This window comes from Lathamus discolor, chromosome 1 (assembly GCF_037157495.1).
Source record: "Lathamus discolor isolate bLatDis1 chromosome 1, bLatDis1.hap1, whole genome shotgun sequence".
NCBI lineage: Eukaryota > Metazoa > Chordata > Aves > Psittaciformes > Psittacidae > Lathamus > Lathamus discolor.
In genome coordinates this window covers 38,361,065-38,379,434 of record NC_088884.1, presented here as the reverse complement: position 1 = coordinate 38,379,434, position 18,370 = coordinate 38,361,065, and the positions used below count along the sequence as shown (strand labels likewise).

Below are 18,370 nucleotides of genomic sequence, written 5' to 3'. Positions count from 1 at the left end.
AGCAAGCAGGGAGAGAGCCCAGGGTAGAAGGATGGTCCAGATTAAGAAAAAAACCCACATTACTGACAACATCTGAGGCCTTGCAGTCAGGCTGGGAATCTTTTTTAGAAATAACTTGATTTTAAGCCTCCAGCTTACCCTTTCCCAATGCTGCACTGCCATTTTGCTGCACCACGGCTGTGATGACTGCCACCCATCCCTGCTTCACTGTGAGCATGGGCAGGAAAAGCACACTGAGCAGCTGGACCATAAGGCAGCAAGTCCAGGCTTGTATTTTGATGCCTTACAAATTATGCCACCTCACCAGCACACCAGGTACTGGCTCCCAGTTTTTCTGACCCCCTTGGGTCACAGCTACTTGAATTATATCATCCATGTTTTCTTTGAGTCTCATCACGGACACAGGGAATGGTTCCTGCCCATCAAGGGTTTCGTGGGTTATGAGAAACCCCAGCAGACCAAGAGACCTCCAAGGGCTGCTGCTTCTGGCATCTCTAATGCCTGACAGTTTAGTCCCTGGGCATTTCACTGCCAAGTTAAAAAGCTCATTCATCACTTGAACTTAAAATAGTACATTTTCACATGTTAAAAATAATTCTGCACAAGGACCTACCTCTATAACTAAAACCTAGTTGTATTCAAGCCTTAAAGGGAATTCAAGTGCTTACTTTTAGGCACAAAGCAAGCCTGGGAAAATTCAGGGGTCAGACAAAACCAAACCCTCATGAAAACTTATCATGACAAAATACAGGTGTTCTAGTGTATCAGCCCGCACTCAACTGGCTGCAGACGGCAAAAAAATTAGCCCCAGGAGACCACGAGCACTGGATCTCCCTGTTCGAGCCCTGGGATGGGCGCACCAGGATCCGCAGCCTGGCACAGAGCAGGGCCGGCAATTCCACTGTGTGGTGGCGCTGCAAATGCTGCCAGAGGGCTCCTTTGCTGGTGGGGACGAGGTGAGGCAGGATCCACAGCCAACAGCTTTTGCCATTGCCACAAGACGGCTCCCCCACCAGGAGCGGGCTCTCTGCGGCCTTTCCTCCGCTGCGCCACTCGCGGGACCGGGTCCCGCCGGCACCGAACTGCAGCCCTTCCCGGGGCCGCCGACAGCAACGTGCGCCGAGGGGCGGCCCGGCCCTTCCCCTTCCCCCTCACCCACACCACCGCCCCCTTCCCCCCACCCAGCCAGAGAAGCCGCGCCCGCCCCGCCGGGGACCCGCTCGCAGGTCACAGGCAGTCCCCCGGCCACGCCCTGGCCGCCCGCCCTCACTGACTGCAGCCGCCCTGCCCCTCCATCCCGCCACAACCTCTTCGGCCCGGCCGGCGTCAATGGCGGTGCCATGTGCCGACGCAGCAGCAGGCGGTGAAGGACGGGCAGCCCCTCCCCATCCCACCCCATGCCCCGAGACGAGCGCTCCTGAATCACCACCGCGTGTTTATTGTTTATTGAGGCTGACAGTTTAACGGGGGCTCCGAAATGGAGGCGGGGAGAGGGAGAAAGGGTGGGGAAGGAACGGAAGGAGCATGCTCGGGCGCGCTGCCAGCGCCTCCCCACAGCGGGGCCGGGAGGGCAGGCGCTCCCGCCTCGCTTACAGCAGGAGAGGGGCATCATGGCCGAGGACTGCTTTCATGGTGCTGCAGCAGACCACGCTGTTGTTCCTCTGGTATCACTGCCCGTTGCTGGCATGTAGGAGAAGACAAAATGGGGTCGGGCTGTGTCTAGGGCCTCTCCTGGCCCGAAGACCAGCAGCAACGGCACCCATCAGCAGAGCTCCTCTGGCCAAAGCCCACAGCAGCCCAGGCCAGGCAAGAGGACTCTGCAGGAGCACTACCTCCAGCAGAGCACAGCCTGTACTGCCCATCCCTACCTTGCTCCCAGCCATGCACATCTGCTGAGCAACTTCCTTCCTGCATCCAGCAGCGACCCAGCAGCACCCACCAGCCCCCAGCCCAGAGTGCCCTCTGCTCACCTTCACATAACAATAGTAGTGCCCCATCTGGCAGCTGTACCCAGAGTGTACCAGCACTACACAGAGCCCACACATGACAGGACCACCGTTGTTCTCAGACGTGTACGGGTGGATGTTCAGGACCTTGGGCTATGCCACAGCCTGCAGAGGAACAGAGGGTGTTTCAGGAGCCTGCAAGCCAGATGTGTTTCTTGCTAGAGCAGGAGCAGCTCAGCTGTCCTGCGAGTCCATCTCTTGAGGGAGTAGGACCTGCTCTCCCCAGGCAGAAGACACCCTGAGGAAGGTGCCAGAATGTGCTCCCAGGGCACGGCCAGGCAAGAGTGCCAGGACCAACTCCCACCCTCCTGCTGGGGCCAGGAGGTAGCACCTGTGCCGAGCTCCAGCCTGATATCTGCTGACACTGTGGAAACAGTCAAGGTGAGCACGAGACAGAGGCTCATCCTCCAAGGCAGATCTCATGCCCCAGAAGACACTGTCAGGACTAACAATGTCATGAGGGCACAGGGTGCTTGGGCATACTGGGGCCTGTCCTGGGCAGGGAGGAGCTGGGAGTAAATCTCAACGCCAGCTGCCAAAGTCATTTGCACCGCAAGCACGACCCTGTGCCTCCACCCTGTGCCAAGGTGGCTTGTCTACCCTAATGGCCCTGTGGAGCACTGGTGTGCAGTCTCTGGTGCTTACAGGTCTATGCGGCTGCCTGGTGCTGCTCATCTTCCTCCTCCTCCCCTTCTTTTCCCTCCTTGTGGCAGAGGTGGGCTCCCAGTCTGGGTGGGCACAGGAGGGTGACATGAGCCAGCTCTCCAGAGCCTGTGAGCCCGGTGCCTCCCCGTCACGGCTGGGACCTGCTGCCTCTGGCCCCTCCAGGGACTCCGACCAAGGCCTCCGCAGCAAGAGAAGTCTCTTCTTTTTCTCCTCCTCCTTCTTCTCCTTCTTCTTGGTTGTGCTGGAGACCTCCTCGTCGACCGCTGGAGCACCGCGGCTGCTGCCTGCCTCGCGCCGCCTCTTCTTTGTGAAGGAGCCAGTGGTGACCGGGCTGGGCTCCTCCCTGCTGCAGGGAGAAAGGTGGTGTGAGGGGTGGTGAGGGACCAGCACTGGCCGGGGGGAGGCTGGCTGCCGAGGGGCTGGGCTGGCGATGGGGCAGTCCAGAGCAGGGGGGCCAGATGCCGAAATCACCCCCGAGGCGGCGCCGAGGCCAGAGTCGCCTCGAGGAGCCCCGCGAGGCCGCAGGTGGCCTGGCTGCAGCGCGTGAGACGGGCAGCGATGGGCACTGCTCACCTGCACGTGCCCGAAGGCAGCGGAGCCGAGCGGGGGCAGCTGCTGTTCTGTGGGGAGCTGCTGCCGGCGACTTGCGCGCGAGGCCGCGCGCGGTGGGCACTCCTGTGCAGCTTCCTGCCCTGCGGGGACTGACACAAATAAAGACTTGGTGAGCTGAAGAAAAGAGGTTTCCATCCGCCAAGGGGGGGAAATCAAAAGGGGAGCCCAGGGAAAGGGGACACGCACAAGGGGAGGGAAGCGGGGTGGTGGAAGAGGAATCAGACGTGCTTTTAGGTAGGAGCACAAAGGAAAAAAGGAAGCGAGGAAGTTTCCAGACCAGAAGGCCCAGTGCCCGGTGCTGAGCCCCGGCTGAACCGCTGTGCCCACAGGGCAGCTCTGAGCCCTCCTGCTCCCGCTCGCCCCACGGAGGGCTGGCGAGGCTGCCCTGTGTCCTCAGCGAGGCAGGAGCCATCTCTCCTGCGTCACTCATGGGAACAGCAGCAGCTCTGCCCTCCCTCCGCAGCCTGGGCTGGGGCTCTCTCCACCCTCCCTGGCCAGGCACGATCCCCAGCACTGGCTCTGCACTTGCTGCCAGCACAAGCCCTGCTTCAGAAGACACAAGGCACGTGCTGAAGGCCCCGGGCAGAAGCTCAGGCTCACCTTTCCGGCAGAGAGCGCCAGCTTCTTGGCGGGTGGTGGTGATGTGCTGCTGCTCTGGCCACAGCAGCACTGGCCGACCAGGGCGATTTCGCCTTCATGCGCCTGCTGCTTGTGGGGGCAGCCGGCGCGGCACTGGGGACGTCGGTGCCACAGTCCATCTCCCGAGAGGCGCTGGAGCTGCTGGTGCTGCTCCTGGACTCCTGGGAAACTGCGTCCAGCTTCCCCTCTGCAGCAGGCGCCGGGCCGGCAGCACTGCTGCTTCCCGAGTCCTCCTCTGAGTCACGGGCTGTATGCCCAGTGCTCCCGGGCTGCCGGGTGAGGCCCAGCAGCACTGGGGATGTGGCCCGGGCAGGTGGCATCCTTTCCTCCCAGGAGCTGTGCTGGGGATGATCCGCTTCAGCTGAGCTTGCTCCACTGGTGGTGCTGGAGCCCAGGGGTGACGTGGACATGGGAGGCTCTGGGCTCTGGGCTGTGCCACCGGGCAGCGCTGTGGCCACACAGGTGGCTTTGAAGGCCGCTTCGGTTGGCAGCCATGTAAGGGGCAGCTTCTCTGGGGACGGGCCGTCCCGCAGCTCTGGTCCCGCACTCAATGTGCTGCGGTTCACGGGCACCCCAACCTCTTCCGGCCCTGGCCCCCTCTTCTCTGCCCGCACGCTGCGTCGCTGGACAAAGGGAGAGGGAGAAGTTCAGGAAGGAGAGAATTCAAGGCGCCAGGGGCACAAAGTGATCCTGCCCTCGGGGCCACACAGGCACCTTGCCTCAGCAGGATCCCTCCTGCAAGCAGCCTGCTCCCTGCCCGGCTGCAGCAGAGCGGCCCAAGGGACAGCGGCTCCCAGCTCCCGTGAGCACTGCCCGAGAGCAGCCCCCAGGACTCACCAGTGATGGGAACAGGAGCCTGTGGCTCACAATTTTCTTTGCCTCTTTGGTGACGGTGCCCTCGGAGCCAGTCAGCTTGGGGACAGCTGTGGCAGTGGGCCTGTCCAAGCTCTTCTCTGGGCCGGAGAGTCTGGAAGAGAAGGGCACGGGTTAACCGCGAGCGTCTGACCAAATGGAATGCTCTCGATCAGAGCTGCAGCCGAGAAACAGGAGTCAGCAGCTCCGAGGAGGGAGATGCTCTTCATCTACAGCAAAACCATGGCAAGGGGCTGGACCTCTGCTGCACGTGGTGCCAGCCCTGCCCCGCAGTGGGGCTGGGGGGTGCAGGTGCTCCCACCTCACGTAGAAGAGCAGGTAGGCCTCCTGGTTCAGCGCCGCTTTGACGTTACTGCGGCAGACCGTGCTGTCATTCATCTTGTACCACTGCCCGTTGCTGGCCTGCAGAAGTAGCAGAGAGAATGGGGTCGGGCTGTGTCCAGGGCCTCTGCTGGCCCGAAGACCAGCAGGAAGAGCACCACCAGCAGAGCTCCTCTGGCCAAAGCCCACAGCAGCCCAGGGCAGGCAAGAGGACTCTGCAGGAGTGCTTCTAGCAGCGAAGCACAGCCTGACCCAGCAGCTCCCAGCCCAGAGTGCCCTGGGTGGGCTCACCTTCACATAGCAGTAGTAGTGCCCTGCATTGCAGCTGTACCCAGAATGCACCAGCACTGCATAAAGCCCATACATTACAGCATCCCCCTTGTTCTCTGACATGTATGGGCGGATGTTGAGGAATTTGGGGTACGCCACAGCCTGCAGAGGAAGAGGGATATCTCAGGAGCCTGCACAGCAGACGGGTTTCTTGCCAGAGCAGGAGCAGCTCAGCTGTCCTGCGTGTCCATCTCCTGAGGGAGCAGGAGGTGCCCTCCCCAGGCAGAGGTCGCCATGACAAAGGTGCCAGGACGAGCTCCAAGCGCGTGGCTGGCCAAGAGCGGCAGGACCACCTCCCACCCTGCTGCTCGGGGCGGGAGACAGTCCCAGCTCTGCCTTGCTGAGCACTCACCTTTGTGACTTTCTCTTCACCACAGAAGAACCGCTTCAGTGAGAGTGTGAGAACGTTGGAGGCTCGGTGGATGCTGAAGCGTTTTGCTGCCGACACTCTGTTGTTGCATCTGCACAGGAAGAGCTGTGTTACTCAGGCTGCTCCACCACCCAGATCATTGCCAGCTCTGGCCAAGTGGCAAACCCCATAGAAATGACCCCGCAGGCACCAGGCACCTGCTCACGGCCACATCTGCTGGCCCAGGTCCTCCTCATAAGAGGAGGGAGCTGAGGAGCGGCAGCTTTCACCACAGGCTTATGCGGCCTCACACTTCAGCGTGGAACAGGTCGAGAAGCCCCCCCGTGTTCGGGCTTTCCGCCTGCTTCCCAGCAGCGCAGCCGCAGCCCCGTTCCTGCCCGCAGCCCCACACGCACCCTGCGCACAGGTAGGAGTTCTCGCCGCCCAGCAGGTCTGGCTTCACAAACAGCTCCAGCGCCTCCCGTAGGTCTCTGGTTTGCTGCGAGGACGGAGGAGAGGTCAGCGCACGGGTGGCCCGCCCAGGCGACAGCCCCGCTCCCTGCTGAGACGCCGGCCCCAGGAGAGCACCGGGTCCCCAGCCCGCTGCAGTACCCAGATCTCCACTGGCAGGTCCAGGAACGGTTCGTAAGTGTCCGAGACTCTCTTGCACGCCAGACACTCCACTGCAAAGGAAAGAGCAATGAGCGCACCCTGGCACGCCAACCTGCACCCGTCGCCGCCCAGAAGAGCGCAGGCACTGCTTGCCCCTCTGCGGGTGCCAGCTCTGGGACGGGAGCGCCCGGCTGCGCAGCCTGGCACAGAGGAAGGCTGCCAATTCCACTGCGTGCTGGCACAGCAAGTGTTGCCAGGGGGTTCATTTCCTGGTGGCGATGAGCTGGGGATCCACAGCCGACAGCTCTTGCCGTCACCACAACCAGGCTCCTGACCCACAGGTCCCACGGGACTGACCAGCTGCAGCTCTGGACCATGTCCATGTGCTCAGTGACTTTCCTAAAGCATTTTAACTACAAGGCTCCCGGCAAAGCAACAGCCCCGAGTGACTGCAGGCCCAGGGCCTGGCACCGAGCACTCACCACGGGATCGCAGGTAGCCGCCAAAGATCTGGTGGACCAGTGTCGTTGCCTGGGTCTCGCAATCCAACCTAGAGACAGCAGCACCAGGTCTCACACCGTCCCTGCACCATGGCCGCCCTGCGACCACCATGGTGTCCTCAGCGCAAACTCCTGGCTGGAGCGCAGAGCTGGGCACTGCAGGGGCAGCACAGCTTCCCAGGGCAAGGGCCCAGGAACACAAGTGCTGCCTGGAGAACACGCTGACCCCACAGTCCCCTCCAGCAAGGCAGGGGACCAGCGAGAGGACAGCGGAGAAGAGCAGGGATAGCCCATCAGAGAGAGGCCCCACGTACCCGCTGCAGCCACTCAGGCAGGACTCCTGCATAGCGTTGATGGTATAACGCAGGAATTCATGCGCGTCCTCCTGCTGACCGAAGCGCATGTGCCCAGCGATCTCTGCAGGATAGGGAGGAATCAGCCCCGGCACGTGCTGTGAGAGACAGACCCCACCTCCCTCGGTGGCCCCAGGGGTTGAGCCCCCTCAAACCAAAGCAGACGGCAGACTCGTGTCAGCCACGGGGGAACCCCACCCGCAGCCCATGAGGTCATCAGGTCCCCGCAGGCTCCACGAGTTCTCCTGGCCTCATCTCAAAGGTTCTGCTCACACATTACTCCCCGCTCTCCAGCACGGCTATGGGAGGAGGGGAAGTACAGTGGAGCCATTCTTACTCTCAAGGTCTCGGACAAAGGCCGTTGGCTCTATCACGCTCCCACTGTTCTCAAAAGCCTGAGCCACGTGGTTCTGCATGATGCATATCATGCAGAAGCTGCCTTGGTCACCTGTGGCAGAGGAGAAGATGACAGGAGGTTGAGGACAAATGCAGTAGAGGTCAAAGCAGTACAGGAGACAGGGCAGAACAGTACAGGACGGAGCAATGCCCATCACATTCCCTTTCAAAGCCACACATCAACAGCATCTGCTGCCCGTACGCAGCCTTCTGCCCTCACGCAGGCAGGGGCGGTTTGGGACGTCCAGCTCAGTCCCCACGAAGCCAGCAGGCCCCACTGGAGCCATCTTAGTTGTGGCTACACCCGCCATGGCCGCAAGTGTCCCCACGCACAAGGATGCAAAGCTCAGGGATGCTGCTATGGCCGGGAAAGAGGAGCTGTACACAGGAACAGCACCTCCGTGGAGAAGAGGCAGGAGGGAGCAGAGAAGGTTCATCCTGACACCCACATGGCCCTTGCCAGAGCCACGCGTGCTGAGATACTGAGCCCAGCGCGGGGAGGAGGGACCTGCCAGCACAGCCACTCGCCGAGCCACGCCCCACTACTCACGGGCGCAGCGGTGCTCCTTGGAAAGCAGGTAGTTAGCGAGCGGCGGGGTGTACGTCAGGCACTGCACAGTGGAGTTAAGGAAACATGTGTTCCCGAGGTTACGCAGTCCCGCGCCGATCGGGTGCACCCGCTGCCACTCCATGGACAGGCGCTCCATGGGGAAGAGCACCTTCTGGGGCGCAGGGATCCCGTCCCCTGGGCCCACTGGGGTGTCGCTGCTCTCTGTGGGATGAGGAATGGTGGGTGAGCTGTGCAGCGCGGGCTGCGGTTGTGCCCACTGAGCCCCCGGTACTTACCCTGCTTGACCTGCTGCTCCTCCTCGGGGCCGCACTGGGGTCCGGCAGCCTTGGCTGGGGAGTTCTTGCGCCCTAACCTGCTGCAGATCTTCTGCAGCTTCTTGAAGAAGCTGCAGTGGTTGTGCTCGCTCTTGGCCTTCTGCGGCAGCACCTTCTTGGCAGCCTGAGACAGCAGATCGGCCACCTTCCCTTTCCCGCTTATCTCCCGCCGGGCCCGCTTCATCATCTTCCGCATCTTCTCCATGACCGGCATGGGGAGGCTGGGGGTCTCAACTGCAGGGAGAGGCGGGCAGTTGAGCGGTGGACACCGGGCCGTTCTGTTCCCATCGCAGGACCGTGTGCTGCCGGCGCAACAGCACACAGCCAGGGCCGGCCCTGCCAGCGCCGTGGGCACCGGCCTGCGTTTCCCGCCTCACCCCCCCGCACACACCGCACAACGTGCGCCAGACGCAGGTGTCCTGAAGAGCAGGCGCTGCTGTTCTCGCACCCGATGAACTGCGCCCAACCCTCGGGGTCCAGCCAGCGACAGGCGCCCAACCCTCGGGGTCCGCCCCGTCAACCGCTTCCACCCCTCGAAGTCCGCTCCTCCGCGTTCGCCCAATCAGCCACGTTGAACCGAGGACTCTGCCCGATCAACCGCGTGCTGAAGCCCTGGGAAGGAAGCTTACGCTCCGCCTCCACGGCCCGCCCAGCTCCGGGCGAGAGAGCTGAGCTAAGGCTGCGCCTGCCCCGCTTACACACTGCCGGGGACAGCGCTTTGACAAGCGGGCTTTGTGACGTGCCTGGTGCGGCCCCAGGTAACAGCCGGCGGGGACGCCGCCCCCCTCCTCCCCACCCCGAGGAGCGGCGGCGGGGCGCAGGGGGCACGAGCATCGGCAGGAGACTGCACTCAGAGCACAGGGAGCACAGAGCCGGCGGCCAAACAAGTGGCGACATTAAACTGGGGCAGAGTACCTGCAGCAATGGCCCGTGTGATACAACCATACAGCACATGGGCGGGACGAGGGGCCCTGGAGGTGGGGGTTTTCGTTTCTTTTTAATGTTTCTTGTTAATACGTTGAAATTGCCCGGACTGGTCCGGTACGACATCTTAGACCTGACAGGGATGCTCAGCAGGAAAACACCTCCCAGAGCTGCAGTGGGCGCATGTGACGGAGCCGTCTCAGACGGGCAGCCCCACGGCACATGCCAGCACCGCTGCGACACAGGAGTGCCTCGGAGAAAGCGGGACCCGAGGTGCAACGGGCGGGTTAAACGGAGGAGCAAGAGGATTCCTGCGGCTGCACACCAATGGGCTGGTTGCTTGCAACTTATTTCACAACCCCCTGCCGCCAAGCACAATCACTTCTAGGGCAGAACAACAAAGTGCAATGCGCAATTGCCACAGGCAGGAAACCAGCCCATGAACCCTCTGCACTGGCATCAGCAGCACCAAGGTGACTGCGGCTCATGGGGAGAACGGCCACCAGCACTACAGGCAGCACTGAGACCTCGATTTGAGATCATAGCCAGCCTGACTCCAGCCTCCTCCTCAGCAAAATCCTTGCTGAAGGAAAACCCACCTGCCGATCCACAGGAACCTGCCTCAGAGGCCTGCTGCAGGTGCATGAGCCCAGCAGCATGGACACAGCAGGCAGCTCATGAGCAGCAGCAGCAGTAGCCTAGCGCCAGGGCAGGATGAGGCCGGCCCCAGGCAGAGGCAATCAGGACCCAGGAGCCCACCCTGTGTGCTCACCCCAGGCACCAGCAGCCGCTTCTCTCCCGGCGCTTCCTCCACTACCCCACCTGCGGGAGCGGGTCCCGCTGGCCCCAACCCAGAGCTGAGTGCTACTGAATCACCAACACATCTTTATTGCCGGCCGGGGCCGTCCCGTCCCCGCGAGGCGCCAACCCCCATGAGCGGCGCAGGAAGGGCCGGTGGAGGGGATGGTGTTAACGGTGACTCCAACGTGGTGAGGAGGGAATGGGGGGTAGGAGGGGGAAGGGCAGCCCCAGGTGCAGACCGCAGCTGGGGTCATGGGGCTGGGGCTGGAGCTGGAGCAGCAGCGATGGTCCTGAGGCACTTGGCAGGAGCCCCCCCGAGCCGGGCTCCAGGCTTGGTGGGGAGAAAGGGCTGCTCCAGCCCTAGGCTCTGGGAAGCTGCTGAAGGAGCCCGAACAAGGCACGGTCCTCCTGGGCTCCTTCAGAGCAGAAGGCAGGGACATCGAGCGTGGAGATGTGGGGAGCGGTGTCCTCTTCCCTCCACAGCAGCTCCCAGGACAGGGCTCCATGGCAGGGGCTGCTCCTCCCGCTCGCTGGCATTCAGGCTGGAAGGAAAGGAGTGGTGTGAGCACCTGCCATGCAGCTGCCCTGCGTCTGCCCCCTCCAGCTCTGCTCCGGGCCCCTGGACCTGCTCGCCTCAGAGTCGGTGGCGCAGGCTTGCTGCCTTGGCCAGATGCATCACTGTCCGGAAGCTGCGCTGGCGGTGCAGCCACTGGAAGGGGTTGTGGTGTCTCTGCTCCCTCCTCTGCTTTTTAACCTTCTTCACCTGTACAGAAGCAGGAAGGCTCTTGGGGTCAGCACACGGCAGCCCAAGGTTCTTCCCACCAGCCCAGCCAGGATGGGGCCAGCACCCACCTTCCCTCTGTCAAACTCCTCATCCCACTCATCGGTGGTGGTCTTCCTGCTGGCTGAGGCTGCAGACTGAATGGCACCCCAACTGACAGCTGAGACGCCGCCATTCCAGGTCAAGACTGCAAAGCAGCGACGTCAGCACGGAGCCCCGGGCCATGCTTCACGGCTCCCACCAGCACAGGGCCGAGGTTGGAGCCTCTCACTCCAGGACCCCACCTGGGTGCAGCAGCCTGGCTCTAGCTCAGGCCCTGGCAGGGCTCAAGGCAAGGGAGCTGCGCTGCTGCTCACCCACCCAGGCAAGAAGGGATTAATTACCTTGTCTGCCATAAGCTTTGTCCCAGGAGTCCACAAGCAGCTGCTCCACCACTGTGGACTCCAGCTGGGTTGCTGGTGTGTGCCAGCCCCACGGTCGTGGGCAGGCCTTTGGGCAGCAGGGCAGTGCCTGCGCCGAGCTCCAGCCTGGTATCTGCTGACACTGTGGAAACAGTCAAGGTGAGCATGAGACAGAGGCTCATCCTCCAAGGCAGATCTCATGCCCCAGAAGACACTGTCAGGACTAACAATGTCATGAGGGCACAGGGTGCTTGGGCATACTGGGGCCTGTCCTGGGCAGGGAGGAGCTGGGAGTAAATCTCAACGCCAGCTGCCAAAGTCATTTGCACCGCAGGCACGACCCTGTGCCTCCACCCTGGAGAGCTGGTGGCTTGTCTGCCCTAATGGCCCTGTGGAGAACTGGTGTGCAGTCTCTGGTGCTTACAGGTCTATGCGGCTGCCTGGTGCTGCTCATCTTCCTCCTCCTCCCCTTCTTTTCCCTCCTTGTGGCAGAGGTGGGCTCCCAGTCTGGGTGGGCACAGGAGGGTGACATGAGCCAGCTCTCCAGAGCCTGTGAGCCCGGTGCCTCCCCGTCACAGCTGGGACCTGCTGCCTCTGGCCCCTCCAGGGACTCCGACCAAGGCCTCCGCAGCAAGAGAAGTCTCTTCTTCTTCTCCTCCTCCTTCTTCTCCTTCTTCTTGGTTGTGCTGGAGACCTCCTCGTCGACCGCTGGAGCACCGCGGCTGCTGCCTGCCTCGCACCGCCTCTTCTTTGTGAAGGAGCCAGTGGTGACCGGGCTGGGCTCCTCCCTGCTGCAGGGAGAAAGGTGGTGTGAGGGGTGGTGAGGGACCAGCACTGGCCGGGGGGAGGCTGGCTGCCGAGGGGCTGGGCTGGCGATGGGGCAGTCCAGAGCAGGGGGGCCAGATGCCGAAATCACCCCCGAGGCGGCGCCGAGGCCAGAGTCGCCTCGAGGAGCCCCGCGAGGCCGCAGGTGGCCTGGCTGCAGCGCGTGAGACGGGCAGCGATGGGCACTGCTCACCTGCACGTGCCCGAAGGCAGCGGAGCCGAGCGGGGGCAGCTGCTGTTCTGTGGGGAGCTGCTGCCGGCGACTTGCGCGCGAGGCCGCGCGCGGTGGGCACTCCTGTGCAGCTTCCTGCCCTGCGGGGACTGACACAAATAAAGACTTGGTGAGCTGAAGAAAAGAGGTTTCCATCAGCCAAGGCGGGGAAATCAAAAGGGGAGCCCAGGGAAAGGGGACACGCACAAGGGGAGGGAAGCGGGGTGGTGGAAGAGGAATCAGACGTGCTTTTAGGTAGGAGCACAAAGGAAAAAAGGAAGCGAGGAAGTTTCCAGACCAGAAGGCCCAGTGCCCGGTGCTGAGCCCCGGCTGAACCGCTGTGCCCACAGGGCAGCTCTGAGCCCTCCTGCTCCCGCTCGCCCCACGGAGGGCTGGCGAGGCTGCCCTGTGTCCTCAGCGAGGCAGGAGCCATCTCTCCTGCGTCACTCATGGGAACAGCAGCAGCTCTGCCCTCCCTCTGCAGCCTGGGCTGGGGCTCTCTCCACCCTCCCTGGCCAGGCACGATCCCCAGCACTGGCTCTGCACTTGCTGCCATCACAAGCCCTGCTTCAGAAGACACAAGGCACGTGCTGAAGGCCCCGGGCAGAAGCTCAGGCTCACCTTTCCGGCAGAGAGCGCCAGCTTCTTGGCGGGTGGTGGTGATGTGCTGCTGCTCTGGCCACAGCAGCACTGGCCGACCAGGGCGATTTCGCCTTCATGCGCCTGCTGCTTGTGGGGGCAGCCGGCGCGGCACTGGGGACGTCGGTGCCACAGTCCGTCTCCCGAGAGGCGCTGGAGCTGCTGGTGCTGCTCCTGGACTCCTGGGAAACTGCGTCCAGCTTCCCCTCTGCAGCAGGCGCCGGGCCGGCAGCACTGCTGCTTCCCGAGTCCTCCTCTGAGTCACGGGCTGTATGCCCAGTGCTCCCGGGCTGCCGGGTGAGGCCCAGCAGCACTGGGGATGTGGCCCGGGCAGGTGGCATCCTTTCCTCCCAGGAGCTGTGCTGGGGATGATCCGCTTCAGCTGAGCTTGCTCCACTGGTGGTGCTGGAGCCCAGGGGTGACGTGGACATGGGAGGCTCTGGGCTCTGGGCTGTGCCACCGGGCAGCGCTGTGGCCACACAGGTGGCTTTGAAGGCCGCTTCGGTTGGCAGCCATGTAAGGGGCAGCTTCTCTGGGGAGGGGCCATCCCGCAGCTCTGGTCCCGCACTCAATGTGCTGCGGTTCACGGGCACCCCGACCTCTTCCGGCCCTGGCCCCCTCTTCTCTGGCCGCACGCTGCGTCGCTGGACAAAGAGAGAGGGAGAAGTTCAGGAAGGAGAGAATTCAAGGCGCCAGGGGCACAAAGTGATCCTGCCCTCGGGGCCGCACAGGCACCTTGCCTCAGCAGGATCCCTCCTGCAAGCAGCCTGCTCCCTGCCCGGCTGCAGCAGAGCGGCCCAAGGGACAGCGGCTCCCAGCTCCTGTGAGCACTGCCCGAGAGCAGCCCCCAGGACTCACCAGTGATGGGAACAGGAGCCTGTGGCTCACAATTTTCTTTGCCTCTTTGGTGACGGTGCCCTCGGAGCCAGTCAGCTTGGGGACAGCTGTGGCAGTGGGCCTGTCCAAGCTCTTCTCTGGGCCGGAGAGTCTGGAAGAGAAGGGCACGGGTTAACCGCGAGCGTCTGACCAAATGGAATGCTCTCGATCAGAGCTGCAGCTGAGAAACAGGAGTCAGCAGCTCCGAGGAGGGAGATGCTCTTCATCTACAGCAAAACCATGGCAAGGGGCTGGACCTCTGCTGCACGTGGTGCCAGCCCTGCCCCGCAGTGGGGCTGGGGGGTGCAGGTGCTCCCACCTCACGTAGAAGAGCAGGTAGGCCTCCTGGTTCAGCGCCGCTTTGACGTTACTGCGGCAGACCGTGCTGTCGTTCATCTTGTACCACTGCCCGTTGCTGGCCTGCAGAAGTAGCAGAGAGAATGGGGTCGGGCTGTGTCCAGGGCCTCTGCTGGCCCGAAGACCAGCAGGAAGAGCACCACCAGCAGAGCTCCTCTGGCCAAAGCCCACAGCAGCCCAGGGCAGGCAAGAGGACTCTGCAGGAGTGCTTCTAGCAGCGAAGCACAGCCTGACCCAGCAGCTCCCAGCCCAGAGTGCCCTGGGTGGGCTCACCTTCACATAGCAGTAGTAGTGCCCTGCATTGCAGCTGTACCCAGAATGCACCAGCACTGCATAAAGCCCATACATTACAGCATCCCCCTTGTTCTCTGACATGTATGGGCGGATGTTGAGGAATTTGGGGTACGCCACAGCCTGCAGAGGAAGAGGGATATCTCAGGAGCCTGCACAGCAGACGGGTTTCTTGCCAGAGCAGGAGCAGCTCAGCTGTCCTGCGTGTCCATCTCCTGAGGGAGCAGGAGGTGCCCTCCCCAGGCAGAGGTCGCCATGACAAAGGTGCCAGGACGAGCTCCAAGCGCGTGGCTGGCCAAGAGCGGCAGGACCACCTCCCACCCTGCTGCTCGGGGCGGGAGACAGTCCCAGCTCTGCCTTGCTGAGCACTCACCTTTGTGACTTTCTCTTCACCACAGAAGAACCGCTTCAGTGAGAGTGTGAGAACGTTGGAGGCTCGGTGGATGCTGAAGCGTTTTGCTGCCGACACTCTGTTGTTGCATCTGCACGGGAAGAGCTGTGTTACTCAGGCTGCTCCACCACCCAGATCATTGCCAGCTCTGGCCAAGTGGCAAACCCCATAGAAATGACCCCGCAGGCACCAGGCGCCTGCTCACGGCCACATCTGCTGGCCCAGGTCCTCCTCATGAGAGGAGGGAGCTGAGGAGCAGCAGCTTTCACCACAGGCTCATGCGGCCTCACACTTCAGCGTGGAACAGGTCGAGAAGCCCCCCCGTGTTCTGGCTTTCCGCCTGCTTCCCAGCAGCGCAGCCGCAGCCCCGTTCCTCCCCGCAGCCCCACACGCACCCTGCGCACAGGTAGGAGTTCTCGCCGCCCAGCAGGTCTGGCTTCACAAACAGCTCCAGCGCCTCCCGTAGGTCTCTGGTTTGCTGCGAGGACGGAGGAGAGGTCAGCGCACGGGTGGCCCGCCCAGGCGACAGCCCCGCTCCCTGCTGAGACGCCGGCCCCAGGAGAGCACCGGGTCCCCAGCCCGCTGCAGTACCCAGATCTCCACTGGCAGGTCCAGGAACGGTTCGTAAGTGTCCGAGACTCTCTTGCACGCCAGACACTCCACTGCAAAGGAAAGAGCAATGAGCGCACCCTGGCACACCAACCTGCACCCATCGCCGCCCAGAAGAGCGCAGGCACTGCTTGCCCCTCTGCGGGTGGCAGCTCTGGGATGGGAGCGCCAGGCTGCGCAGCCTGGCACAGAGGAAGGCTGCCAATTCCACTGCGTGCTGGCACAGCAAGTGTTGCCAGGGGGTTCATTTCCTGGTGGCGATGAGCTGGGGATCCACAGCCGACAGCTCTTGCCGTCACCACAACCAGGCTCCTGACCCACAGGTCCCACGGGACTGACCAGCTGCAGCTCTGGACCATGTCCATGTGCTCAGTGACTTTCCTAAAGCATTTTAACTACAAGGCTCCCGGCAAAGCAACAGCCCCGAGTGACTGCAGGCCCAGGGCCTGGCACCGAGCACTCACCACGGGATCGCAGGTAGCCGCCAAAGATCTGGTGGACCAGTGTCGTTGCCTGGGTCTCGCAATCCAACCTAGAGACAGCAGCACCAGGTCTCACACCGTCCCTGCACCATGGCCGCCCTGCGACCACCATGGTGTCCTCAGCGCAAACTCCTGGCTGGAGCGCAGAGCTGGGCACTGCAGGGGCAGCACAGCTTCCCGGGGCAAGGGCCCAGGAACACAAGTGCTGCCTGGAGAACACGCTGACCCCACAGTCCCCTCCAGCAAGGCAGGGGACCAGCGAGAGGACAGCGGAGAAGAGCAGGGACAGCCCATCAGAGAGAGGCCCCACGTACCCGCTGCAGCCACTCAGGCAGGACTCCTGCATAGCGTTGATGGTATAACGCAGGAATTCATGCGCGTCCTCCTGCTGACCGAAGCGCATGTGCCCAGCGATCTCTGCAGGACAGGGAGGAATCAGCCCCGGCACGTGCTGTGAGAGACAGACCCCACCTCCCTCGGTGGCCCCAGGGGTTGAGCCCCCTCAAACCAAAGCAGACGGCAGACTCGTGTCAGCCACGGGGGAACCCCACACTCAGCCCATGAGGTCATCAGGTCCCCGCAGGCTCCACGAGTTCTCCTGGCCTCATCTCAAAGGTTCTGCTCCCCGCTCTCCAGCTCAGCTATGTGAGGGGAGGGGAGCTCAGTGCAGCCATTGTTACTCTCAAGGTCTCAGACAACGTCCGTGGGCTCTATCCCACTGCCGCTGTTGGCAAAAGCCTGTGCCACATGGTTCTGCATGATGCAGATCATGCAGAAGCTGCCTTGGTCACCTGCAGCAGAGGAGAAGACAACAGGACGTTGGGAACAATCCCAGTAGAGATCAAGGCAGTGCAGGAGATGAGGCATCACCAGTCCAGCACAGCTCAGTTTTCCCTATGAGCTTTGCACTACAGTCCAGCTCTGGGGCATCTCGAGTACGCAGGGACCAGCACGTGTCATTCCCTCTGGTGCGGCCATAGTCACAGCACCACCCAGACAAGACAGCACCCACGTAATTGGAAAACATGTCACAGGTGCTGGCTGGAGAAGCCTACAGGTCAGCCCTGAGGAACAGATGATGGGGCTGCAAGCCCTGCTGCTCTGCTTCCTCAGAGCTCGGAGCAATGCTCATCACATTCCTTTTCAAAGCCACACATCAGGTTGGATTCAGATCCCATGGACTTTTGCATGTTCTGGTTCTTAATATGATCTTGAACCTGATCTTCTCCTACAGTGGGCCTAAGGTCTTCCTTCTCACTGTCCCTGCATCTGTCTCCCAAGACTTGGGCAGTGTGGTGAGAGCATTATGATCAAAGGATCATAAAAGGTTGAATCTCTTTAACCATGTGATAAGACAGCTGTTACTGACTATGAGCTTAACTCACAATTTCCTTGGATTTGTGGGTTTAACTTGGAAGTGGAAATGCTTTGAATGTGTTTTTGCAGAAACATGTTCATACGGGAAAGAAAAAGAACATTTAGTGGGAGCTGCCAGTATCTGGCTGATAACCCAGCATATGGGGTATGTTGGAACTGAATCACTCTTGCACAGTAAATTTTTTGGGGGTTAAGAGAGGGCAGAAAAGATAAACTCTATTGAGACTGACTGTGTTACGTGAGTCCGTGGACAAGGGCTGTACATATATTTGGCAGTCATCACTGAAGATTTATTTACAGGGTGTCATTTGAGGTTTGCTCTGATATACCCGGCAAAATACTCACAAGGTTTATTTTGCCTGGGGCTTGCTCCTTCCAGGTGCCTTTTTAAACATTTTTCAGCTGCTCAGGAGAGATTTCGTAAGCTCAAGTTTTTCCTGTGTTGTACTGGGTTTGAACATTTCTGGTGTTCATCCCTCCACTGCTCCCTCTTAAGCCTTGCCTGACTAAGCAAATAAACAGGAGGCTTAAATGTATTCTTATATATGCACATGCTAAAGAAAATACACAGTAATTCACCCACGACCACATCACCCTCCTCCTGGAGGCTCACAGACCCTCCAGAGGGACTGTGAGCTTCCTGTTATTGAAGATCCCTTGATTGCTGCAGCATGTTCACCCTCGAGGAGAGGTTACAGGTACTGTGTGTTACTCTAGGTCTGCTTCAGACGGTGTAAGGCAGAAGTGTTTAATTAATGTCAAGGATCTAACTCGAGAATATAGCCTGAAAGGGAATTTGAAACTTGTCTCAGATCTGATTTCAGTTCTTTGTCTGAATTGTTTATTCCTATGTCTCACTGTGA

The 18,370-nt window shown here is 61.4% G+C and overlaps 2 pseudogenes; both read right to left on the bottom strand.

Annotated features, from left to right (window-relative positions):
• Window positions 1-2,528: 2,528 nt before the first annotated feature.
• LOC136005984 (ubiquitin carboxyl-terminal hydrolase 36-like) lies at window positions 2,529-8,756 on the bottom strand (annotated as a pseudogene).
• A 2,145-nt stretch (window positions 8,757-10,901) lies between these two features.
• Window positions 10,902-16,913, bottom strand: LOC136007099 (ubiquitin carboxyl-terminal hydrolase 36-like; annotated as a pseudogene).
• Window positions 16,914-18,370: the final 1,457 nt, after the last annotated feature.